The sequence below is a fragment of the Acipenser ruthenus genome, chromosome 53 (genome assembly GCF_902713425.1).
Source record: "Acipenser ruthenus chromosome 53, fAciRut3.2 maternal haplotype, whole genome shotgun sequence".
Lineage (NCBI taxonomy): Eukaryota > Metazoa > Chordata > Actinopteri > Acipenseriformes > Acipenseridae > Acipenser > Acipenser ruthenus.
Window position 1 is genome coordinate 7,765,756 of NC_081241.1, and position 12,012 is coordinate 7,777,767.

A 12,012-nucleotide genomic window follows, 5' to 3' on the forward strand; every position below is an offset into this window, starting at 1 on the left:
AGCTGTGGTAGTTTATGTTGGTAATAGTTGTGGGTTAGGTAGTAAAATATGAAACCCTGTGTGAAAAAAATAATAACAGAGCATCGCCATACATTATAAATATCATGTAGTATTACATCTGATAGGTAAAAGCATCATCTTTCATATATTCATTTTAAATCTCCTGTAGAGAGGAGGTCATCCATGTTCTTTTTAGTTTTGTGGTTATTATTTGTTTATTTAGCAGACGCCTTTATCCAGGGCAAAGTTTTGTGGTAATCAAATAGATGTTTACTTAACTGATTGGTTTTCCTTTTAATAAGGTAAATGCCAGTGTAGAAAGCTGTGTGTCTGTAGGTGAATGCCAGTGTAGAAAGCTGTGTGTCTGGAGGTAAGTGCCAGTGTAGAAAGCTGTGTGTCTGTAGGTAAGTGCCAGTGTAGAAAGCTGTGTGTCTCTAGGTAAGTGCCAGTGTAGAAAGGTGTGTGTCTGTAGGTGAGTGCCAGTGTAGAAAGCTGTGTGTCTGTAGGTAAGTGCCAGTGTAGAAAGCTGTGTGTCTGTAGGTAAGTGCCAGTGTAGAAAGCTGTGTGTCTGTAGGTAAGTGCCAGTGTAGAAAGCTGTGTGTCTGTAGGTAAGTGCCAGTGTAGAAAGCTGTGTGCACCATTAAAGGCCTATGTACAAACGATAATCAAATCAGTTAAAACTAGTTTTAAAACCACTTACTTTTGTTGAAAGCGACATGATATAACTTTCAGTTAAGTGTCACGGAATGCTTTGCTGCCTGTGAGAATTGAGCAACACTCATATCATGTAACTAAATTAAATGTAACTTCTTGTTATCTGGGTTTCTGCTGACATTGGTAAAGAGAAGAAGAAACTCAGATGTTTACTTTTAATGTGCTGTGTCTCACACCATGCATCACGCTAGGGAAATAAGACCACATTTGTTCATGTAAATTACGTAAGATAGTTCTATATCTGTGCTGTTCGATGTAATTTCTGGGAGCAGCTCATTCCACAAACTAACATCTACACTGATGCAGCTCAGAAACTAGCATCTCTGTGCCAATGCCAGCTCAGAAAAAAACCCAACATCTCTGATGCCATGAAAACTCAGCTGAGAAACATCTACACTGATGCCAGCTCAGAAAACCATCAGCTGAGGCCTGTGTGTGAGATCAATGATGGATCACATTTGATTTGCTTTGTTCCTGTTTGCATTTTGATTCCTGAATAAACTATTTTTGTTTGACTTTATTTGAAGAAGATTAATTATTTTTTTGAAGAATCAAACCTTTTATAAAGCCATATTGACAAGGAAATAGATTGTGCACGTGACTGCAAACTATTCGAAACAAAATGCACAGTAATAACGAAACTTAAGGAAGACATATTTCTTGATAATGATGGAGTTCAAATAAATTATCACAAACGCAACTTGAAGGGCCTGCATTGCACATGTAAAGTTACCCATCATTTAACCAGCTCTCTTGATCTGAAACTTGAGTTTATTTTTGCCACACAGAAACTCTCATGCATAATATACTTGCATATCTGTGGAGCGCCCTTTCCCTGCTGTTGCTCATATTAAAGCACCCATTAGAATGTAAAAATGAGACATTTTGATAACACAGATTAGCTTCTTTTGTCTCAGTCATGGCTCCTGTTAGTGCTCCTAGTGAAAGTCCTACAGTGGAGTAATTCACTCGCCTCTCATTGCTGCGTTTCACTTTTCTCTGGAGGAGTGGGTTCAAAACTGGGGGGCTAGGTGGCACAGATACAGACAGACAGTGTGCTAATTCATTAGCTTCTAATTCCTGACTTTCACCTCTAGGGGTCTGGGTTCTCTGTCCCTGTGCACTAAAATGAATAAGCAAAGTTCTGGTTAGCCATACTGTACTGGAGTTCTGATATATGGTAGAAGGGGTCCAAATCCTGGTATAAAATGCAGGTACAGTACATGCACATAGACACACACAAGCATAACAATGAGACACACACATACAGAGACACAGGTGAGTGACACATTACCAAACACACACAGTTTACAGTAAAAGCAATGAATCTTATTATTTCAATGTATAGTTACAAAGGTTAGGGTTGTCAGGTTTATTATTATTATTATTATTATTATTTATTTCTTAGCAGACGCCCTTATCCAGGGTGACTTACAATCATAAGCAAATACATTTCAAGGGGCAAAAAGTCAGCAATTCTGTAACCCATCACAGGGTGTTGAATTAACTCTAAAGTATGTGGCACTTAAAAAGTAGCAAAGGGCATCAATGTCATAGAGGTGCGTAGCGGCAAGGAGGGAGAGTGTGAGAGAGGTTTGCATGGTTTAAGCATGTGCTAGACTAGTAGTGGTCTGCTTGTAGTGTGTGACAAAGTACTGCATTAGTGCAATATAGGAGTTTTATTTCAGCACTGCTCACAGCAAGGCAAGACCAACAAGAAGAAAAATTGAAATTGGAGCATCAAGGCCTCGGCAATACAAGGCTGGCTGAATATTTGTGTGGAATTGGTGACCGCACCTTTAATTGTGTCCACTTGTAATATTGCAAACAGCATGCTGCAGCTCCCATGCTCAATGTTAGTGGAGTCCTGATCTGACAGCATGCTGCAGCTCCCATGCTCGTGTTAGTGGAGTCATGATCTGACAGCATGCTGCAGCTCCCATGTTCAATGTTAGTAACTTCTGATCTGACAGCATGTTGCAGCTCCCATGCTCAGTGTTAGCGACTCCTGATCTGACAGCATATTGCAGCTCCCATGCTTAGTGTTAGTGAAGTCCTGATCTGACAGCATGCTGCAGCATCCATGCTCAATGTTAGTAAAGTCCTGATTTGACAGCATGCTGCAGCTCCCATGATCAGTGTTAGTCACTCCTGATCTGACAGCATGCTGCAGCTCCCATGCTCAGTGTTAGTGACTCCTAAACTGACAGCATGCTGCAGCTCCCATGCTCGTGTTAGTGGAGTCCTGATCTGACAGCATGCTGCAGCTCCTATGTTCAGTGTTAGTGACTCCTGATCTGACAGCATGCTGCAGCTCCCATGCTCAGTTATTATTATTATTATTTATTTCTTAGCAGACGCCCTTATCCAGGGCGACTTACAGTCATAAACAAAAATACATTTCAAGAATCACAGTACAAGTACTAATACAATTAAGAGCAAGATAAATACAATGACTTTGGTTCTAGCAAGTACAAGTATGACAAAATACGATTCAATAACGGAGCAGATAACAGTGTCAGTGATAGTTACATCAGGATATAAGAAAATACAAAATACTACAGATTAAATAACACTTGGCAGATTACAGTACTCTAAAGTACAGGATTAGATGCAGTAAAATAGGGGCCAGATACAGAGCAGGTAAAGCGCATTTAAGGAAGAGTCATAAAGTGTCCAGAGGGAAAAAAGAGGAGTTCTGTAGGTGCTGTCTGAAGAGGTGAGTCTTAAGGAGGCGTCGGAATGTGGTCAGGGACTGGGCAGTCCTGACATCTGTAGGAAGGTCATTCCACCACTGCGGAGCAAGGGTGGAGAAGGAGCGGGCTCTGGAGGCAGGGGAGCGTAGCAGAGGTAGAGCCAGTCTTCTAGTGCAGGCGGAGCGGAGAGGTCGAGTGGGGGTGTAGGGAGAGATGAGGGTCTGGAGGTAGCTGGGTGCAGTCTGGTCAAGGCATCTGTAGGCTAGTACAAGAGTCTTGAACTGGATGCGTGCGGTGATTGGGAGCCAGTGGAGCGAGCGGAGTAGTGCAGTAGCGTGGGCGAAGCAAGGCAGAGAGAACACCAGGCGAGCAGCAGAGATCTGGATAAGCTGGAGCGGACGGCTGGCAGACACAGGGAGACCAGCCAGGAGGGAGTTGCAGTAGTCTAGGCGGGAGAGTACCAAGGCCTGGACCAGGAGTTGGGTGGCGTAGTTGGTGAGAAAGGGTCAGATTCTTTGTATGTTGCTCAGGAAGAATCGGCAAGTGCGTGCCAGAGTGGAGATGTGCTGGGAATAAGAGAGGCAGGGGTCCAGGGTGACTCCGAGTTTCTTAGCTGAGGAGGAGGGAGAGAGTGTGGTAGATTCCAGAGGAACAGAGATAGAGAGATCAGAGGAGGGGGAGGAGGAGGGAAAGAAAAGGAGGTCAGATTTAGAGAGGTTGATTATGAGGTGATGCGAGTGCATTCAGGAGGAGATAGCAGACAGACAGGTAGAGATAAGGGAGGGGATGGTGGAGTCAGAGCTGGTGAAGGAAAGGAAAATCTGGGCATCATCAGCATAGAAATGGTATGAGAAACCATAGGATGCGATGACGGGGCCCAGGGAGTGGGTGTACAGAGAGAACAGGAGAGGACCCAAGACTGACCTTTATTACATATCGTGCCCACCTTTTCCACTACATTTATTAAATCACGACACTCATTCAATCTGAAATAACTTCGGACCAGTGTTAGAGCTATAGACTATAGCAAACTGTAAGTCCTATTATGAAATTATGTTTAAAAAAACCCAAAACTAAACTTCCCGAATGCGATTGTCGTAGCTCAATGGATGATATCCTTCCACGTCCCTCAGTTTGTGGTGGTTGAGCAGCGCTGGCTGTTCCAGCCTGTAGAGCGGCTCTTACAGCAGCAGCAGCTGCGCGCTCGATGATTGCAGGTGAGATACTGGAATCCGCCAGGATGTCTTTCTGAACGTGAACCTGACCGAGTCCGTGGAGATTCACCCGCCCGTCCGAAGAATGATGACGTCACAAAGCGGGCGGGGCGCATTTGCATATGAACTCCAGATTTAGCTGGCCGTTAAATATTTAGCTAAATGTTAAATCTAGTTAAGAGATTTAAGATTTAGTTAAATATTTAGCTAAATGTTAAATCTAGTTAGGAGATCTAAGATTTAGTTAAATATTTAGCTAAATGTTAAACCGTGTAACTATCCATCCATCCATTATAATTAACCGCTTACTCCTTTGCAGGGTCACAGTGAGCCGGAGCCTAACCTGGCATACACAGGGCGCCAGGCGAGACTACAACCTGGATGGAGAAAACCCATGTGAACACGGGGAGAACATGCAAACTCCACACAGACAGTACCCTAGGCCAGATTCGAACCCAGGACCCTGGCGCTGTGAGGCAGCAGCACTAACCACACCACCGTGCCGCCCTCCTGTGTAACGAGATTTCAATTATATCTGATTGTACACAGTTTAAAAAATATATATATTTTAACAACATTTATAAATCTGGGGAAGAAATACAATATTTAAGTTAAATCTGGAAAAAAAAGATATTAACGATTTTTTTTTTTTTTTACACTCCATAAAAGTCAGCCGGTACGACCCGGAACATCTTGTCAAGGTAATTCAATATTTCAACTTATCACAATGATAGGCTACATCATTTTTTTGTATTTTATGTCCTTTTTGTGCCTTCTTCTTCTTTGTCCGGTTATTATTGATGTTTAAGCAAAATAACTCGACGTCACGCAGGTTCCGGTCATGTGACTTATGATGTCAGAGCATGCTGACTGCCAAAGGGGCTTCCGCATACTTGTGAACATGGAGTCTGCAAAATAAGCGAGCTTTTGTAAACTGATATTTCCTAAGACACAAGCATACAACTATTCCACTATAATTTGATAAAACTATTATTGTGTTAAATACATAAGAACATGAGAAAGTTGCCAAACGAGAGGAGGCCATTTGTCCCATCTTTGCTCGTTTGGTTGTTAGTAGCTTATTGATCCCAGAATCTCATCAAGCAGCTTCTTGAAGGATCCCAGGGTGTCAGCTTCAACAACATTACTGGGGAGTTGGTTCCAGACCCTCACAATTCTCTGTGTAAAAAAGTGCCTCCTATTTTCTGTTTCTGAATGCCCCTTTATCTAATCTCCATTTGTGACCCCTGGTCCTTGTTTCTTTTTTCAGGTCAAAGAAGTCACCTGGGTTGACATTGTCTATACCTTTTAGGATTTTGAATGTTTGAATCATATCGCCACAAAGTCTTCTTTGTTCAAGACTGAATAGATTCAATTCTTTTAGGCATACTTCCTCCTGTATGCTCTATGCTCCCTACTGCTCCCTCCTTCCTGCTGCCTCCTCCATCCTCTATGCTCCCTCCGCTGTCCTGTTGCTCCCTCCTCCCTGCTCTCTCCTCTCTGCTCCCTCCTCCCTACTCTCTCCTCTCTGCTCCCTCCTTTCTGCTCCCTCCTCCCTGCTCCCTCCTCCATGCTGCCTCCTCTGTCTATGCTCAATCCTCCCTGCTCCTGCCTCCCTACTCCCTCCTGTATGATCCCTCATCCCTCCTCCATCCTCCATGCTCCCTCCTCCCTGGTCCCTACTCCCTCTTACATGCTCCCTCCTCCCTGTTACCTTCTTTATGCTCCCTCCCCTCTCCTGCATGGACCCTGCTGCATCTTCTTCTCCCTTTTCCCTGCTCCATTCTCTATGCCCCATTCCTGCCTGACTCCTCCTTCATGCTCCCTACTCCATCCTTTATGCTCCCTCCTCGATGCTCCCTCCTGTATGCTCCCTACTCCATCCTCTCTCCACCCTGCTCCCTCCTGTATGCTCCCTACTCCCTGGTCCCTCCTCCCTCCTGTATGCTCCCTACTCCCTGCTTCCTCCTGTTTGGTCCCTCCTCCTTCCTCCCTACTTCCTCCTGTATGCTCCCTCCTTTATGCTCCCTCCTCCATGCCCCCTCCTGTATGCTTTCTATTCCATCCTACCTCCACCCTGATCCCTCCTATATGCTCCCTACTTCCTGGTCCCTCCTCCCTCCTGTATGCTCCCTGTTCCCTCTTCCCTCCTTTATGCTCCCTACTCCTTGCTCCTTCCTGAATGCTCCCTACTCCTTGCTCCCTCCTCTCTGCTCCCTACTCCCTCCTGTATGCTCCCTCCTCCCTCCTATATGCTCACTCCTCCCTACTCCTTCCTCCATGTTCCCTTCTTCCTTTTCCCTACTCCTTTTATGCTCCCTCCTCCCTGCTCCCTCCTGTAGGCTCCCTCCTTCCTCCTCCCTGTTCTCTTCTTTATGCTCCATCCTCTCTCCTGCATGCACCCTGCTGCATCCTCTCTCCTCCCTTTTCCCTGCTCCATTCTCTATGCTCCCTCCTTTATGCTCCTTCCTCCCTGCTCCCTCCTCCAGGCTCCCTGCTCCCTCCTCTCTGCTTTTTTTTATAGACAAGTATATTTAGACTGTAATAATTAAGATTGATAATCAATAGATTTGATCTATAATTCTTACTTGAGATTTATTTCTCACTTTGGATAAGTTCTCTCATTTTATTTTTCTGTCTTCAATAAACTGCTGCTGCTATTAATTAAGCCCTCTTGCTGTTTGATTGTTTTATTCATTATAATTCCTCGATCTTATCAAACTTCTTCAATTGGAACCAATCAAATGCAGCTCTGCATACAATTACAGTTCACTTAATGTTCCTACAGGGTATGTGTTGCCATTTTACCCACTCAGACCCCTTGCTTACTAAATATCTTCAATAGAATATCTTCCACTCTTCAAATATCTGTCTAATATTTTAATGAGCAATCCATCCCACAAGTGCAGTGATACTGCAATATACATTTACTACCAGCACAGGATGACTGGGAGGGATAGCTGTTCATTTTACGCCACAACTGGTTTCACATGCATTGTACATGTATTAAAAGATGGGATGATTATCTATTCAGGGTTAACGAGATATTTCGGGAGAGAAAGGTCTGAGTGGAAAAACAGGCAACAAATGCCTCTCTCCCAGTCATTCTGCATGTATTCATCTGAACCAACACTTGTTGGAGAGGAGTGTAGATTAATGGCTTCACAATTACTAATAAATAATAATAATTGCTGCCCTCAAGCTCCACCCCTCCCTGTTCTGTAGTGTTACCTCTGCTCACAATGGAGTGACACATCTTTCAATCAAATGTTTCAGTGAAAACAGACTTACATTTTAAAAACTCAGCTCTGTTCCTTGGCTCTGGAGCCTGCAGACTGTAAACTGCAACTTCATTCACTGGGCAGAAAAAAGAGAGAGAAATAGAATTGAAACATACAACAGTCATTGTCTGCGCCGTCCTCAAGTCACTCCCTCCTCCCTTTTTCATCAGTCCCTGTTCCCTGCTCCCTACTCCCTGCTCCCTGCTCCCTCCTCTATGCTTCCTTCTCCCTCTTGTATGCTCCATCCTCCTTCCAAGCTGCTCCCTCCTCCTTGCTCCCACCTGCATCCTCGCTGCTCCCTACTCCCTGCTCCCTCCTCCATCCTCCCTGCTCCTTCCACCCTCCTGACTCCACCCTGCTCCCACCTGCATCCTCCCTGCTCCCTATTCCATTCTCCCTCCATCCTCCCTGCTCCCTCCACCCTCCTGCCTCCACCCTGCTCCCACCTGCATCCTCCCTACTCCCTTCTCCATGCTGCCTGCTCCCTCCTCCATCCTCCCTGCTCCCTCCACCCTGTTCCCTCCTCCCTGCTCCCATCTGCATCCTCCCTGCTCCCTTATTCCTGCTCCCTCCTCCAACCTCCCTGCTCCCTCCACCCTGCTCCCTCCACCCTCCTGCCTCCTCCCAACTGCATCCTCCATCCTCCATTCTCCCGCCTCCATCCTCCCTGCTCCCTCCACCCTGTTCCCTCCTCCCTGCTCCCATCTGCATCCTCCCTGCTCCCTTATTCCTGCTCCCTCCTCCAACCTCCCTGCTCCCTCCACCCTGCTCCCTCCACCCTCCTGCCTCCTCCCAACTGCATCCTCCATCCTCCATTCTCCCGCCTCCATTCTGCCTGCTCCCTACTCCCTGCTGCCTCCTCCATCCTCCCTGCTCCATCCACCCTGCTCCCTCCACCCTCCTGCCTCCTCCCTACTGCATTCTCCCTGCTCCCTACTCCCTGCTCCCTCCTCCATCCTGCCTTCTCCCTACTCCCTGCTCCCTCCTCCATCCTGCTTTCTCCCTACTCCCTGCTCCCTCCTCCATCCTCCCTGCTCCCTACTCCCTGCTCCACCAGCTATCAGACGTTATTTTTGGTGTTTTTGGGCGATCAGCCAATAATACAACCATTTCCACCATTTCTGTGTTTTTATTGGTCACACACACACAAATACACACACACATATAATAGAAATAATAATATGTTTTTATATTTCTGATAAATAAAACTAAATAATATAATAATAATAATAATAATAATAATAATAATAATAATAATAATAATAATAATAATAATAATAATAATAATAATTGGTGTTACACTTATGGAACACCGTTTCAAGCCCAGAGATACCAAAGTGCTGGGATGTGAATCTGCCCTCTCAGCAACGAACATATATAGACATGTTTTTTTTAAAATATCTCTTTATACATTTTTCAGCTTCGTGTGATTCTTATTCTTCAGCAGCGTACTGTAAGGTGTCTGTACGCATATGTTATTAATATAGTTATAACGTTATATTAAACAGCAACACATCCCACAATCCTCTCGGGAGTGCTTGATAAAGAAACCCGTCCAGCCCTCCCTGATCAATCCAAGAGAAACCCGCGTTTCCAACATCGGAACCACCTCGGCAACAGCCGCTCCGCATCCCATCTGAGGACAGAGCTGCATTTCCATGAGGGAGTTGTTTCATGTGTTGTAATAAAGACACGACAAGCTGTTTGTGTATAGAACCATGTTGAACCCCGTGACAACGCACAGGCCAAAGGTAAAACGGTAACTAGCATGCATAGCATAATGTGGTATAACAATGAGCCACAAGGTGGCGTAGTTTACATAATAACTCTACAACATCTCCCTTTTTATATATATATAGGTCCAGTTTCCTTAATTGCCCTATAAGTGAGACCCAAGCAGGAGAGTGAATTGACCAATCGATTACATAACACTTGGTTTGATTACTATTAGTAGTATTCATAAACACTTTTTTTTAAAACATGCCTTTCTGAGTAGAAAAGGAAAAGAAAGGAGAGAAAAACACAAACAAACTTGAACTGAACCCTCCTGTAAAGTCCTAAACAGGTAACCTATTATTTTGCTGTTAGATCAGTCACAAATTGAGTCTGTCTGGTATTCTTAACTGTCTTCCACTGTGAGAGAAGACAGGGATCTTGTCTGCAAGGAGCTGTTTCACTCCAGATGTAGTGCTGCACTCTCCTCTGGTTGGTGTGCTTGGCCCTGAAAAACCAACCGGTGTGCTAACTTCCTTGAAGTTCTCATCCTCGTAGCTCTCTGGAACAACAGCTGCACACTCTCCCCTTTCCTTACTTGGTCTAGCAATACTGGGGTTTGGGAGCACCTCCGCTGGGTCGTGTGCAGGCAGTCCATAGCCTTGTGCAGCTGGTTGTTCTGCCACTCGCAGATCCACGCGATTACAGTGGTAAAGGCTACCCTCTACATCCACAAGATAAGAGCGAGGCGCAACCCTCTGTACACAGGTACCCAGCCTCCAGCGGCCAGTCCTATCCCCAGGGAGTGGCTTCATATGGATCGGCTCACCGATGTTCAGTTCGGGTAAGTCTTTGGCAGACACATCATATTTCAATTTTGGAGATCAGGGTTCAAGTAGCTTGTTGGCTACTGGCAAAGAAGTCTTCAGCCTCCTTGACATCAGGCGCTGTGCTGGACTACTCTCCATGCCCTCAGTTGGCGTGTTCCTCCAATATAGGATGGCTTTCTATGGGTCTTTGCCCTCATGCTTAGCTTTCTTGCACAGATTCTTCACTATTTTGAAAGCGGATTCAGCTTTTCCATTAGCTTGCGGGTGCCGTGGCGAAGAGGTAAGATGCTCAAACTCCCATTCAGTTGCAAATCGTCTGAATTGCTCACATGCAAATTGGGGTCCATTGTCCGAGATCACTCTGTCCGGTTGGCCATGTCGTGCAAACTGTACCTTGCAACGCTTGATTGTGGCTTCAGCAGACAAGTCCGGGAGCAGCTCAATCTCCCAGAAGTCACAGTAATGGTCAACCATTAGTAGAAACACTTGCCCTGCATAGTTGAATAGGTCCATGCTTACACTTTGCCAAGGCCGTGTAGGCAGCACATGAGACATCATGGTTTCTTTCAGCTGCAGCTGTGCATATTCACTGCAAGTTGAACAACGGTTGACAAAGTCTTTGATCTCATTTTGCATGTTGGGCCAGTACAGGGTATTGCGTGCCTGCCTGTAGCATGCTTCCCCACCAATGTGGCTTGAGTGTATGCGTGTCAGCATCTCTGGTCTTAATGATTTTGGAATGATAACCCTCGGCCCTTTGTACAGTATGCCATTCTGAATGCTTATTTCATCCCTAAATGTCCAGTATTCTCTCACAAGGAGTGACACATCTTCCTTTAAGTCTGGCCAACCAGCCAAGACTGCCGACTTTAGCGCTTGCAATCTCTGTATGCTGTCTTATCTGGAGCAACCACTGGCCCGTGATATTTAAATAGCCAGCTTGGTTAATCTGCGCTATGTCATACTGCTCCTGCTGCACACTGCAAACTGTGTGTCGCTCCTGCTCAGCATTGGACATGCCATCAGTGTGTCACTGATGTACATCTCAGGGCCAGGTTTATAGAAAACATTGAGGCTGTAGTTCTGTAATGTGAACAGCATGCTTTGAAGGCGCTTGGGTGCGCTCAGGAGAGGCTTCTTGAAAATAGATATCAATGGCTTATGGTCAGTTTCTGCAGTGATCATGTCGTGGCCATAGAGATAGTGATGGAAGCGCTGGCAGGCAAACGCTATGCTCAGACATTCCTTTTCAATCTGAGCATAGCCTTGCTCAGTCGGGGTCAGCGCCCTAGTTGCAAATGCAACAGGCTGGTCTTCTTGTAGTAGGCAGCATCCAGGCCCACTTTTGCTTGAATCACTCTGAATAGTGACAGGTTTTGTAACACTAATAATACTGCAGCACAGGCGTAGCTGTGACCAAGCGTTTGATGTCCTGCACTGCACTGTCGTGCTTCGGAAGCCAGTGCCAAACTGCATCCTTGTCCAGAAGCCTTCTTAAGGGCTCACAAATCTCTGATAGGCGTGGCATGAATTTTGCCAGGTAGGTGACAAACCCAATGAAGCG

The 12,012-nt window shown here is 45.5% G+C and overlaps 1 pseudogene; it reads right to left on the reverse strand.

Moving 5' to 3' along the window:
- The window catches only part of LOC131723086 (histone H3-like), a 34,691-nt pseudogene extending 23,769 nt beyond the window's left edge, over positions 1-10,922 (reverse strand).
- Positions 10,923-12,012: the final 1,090 nt, after the last annotated feature.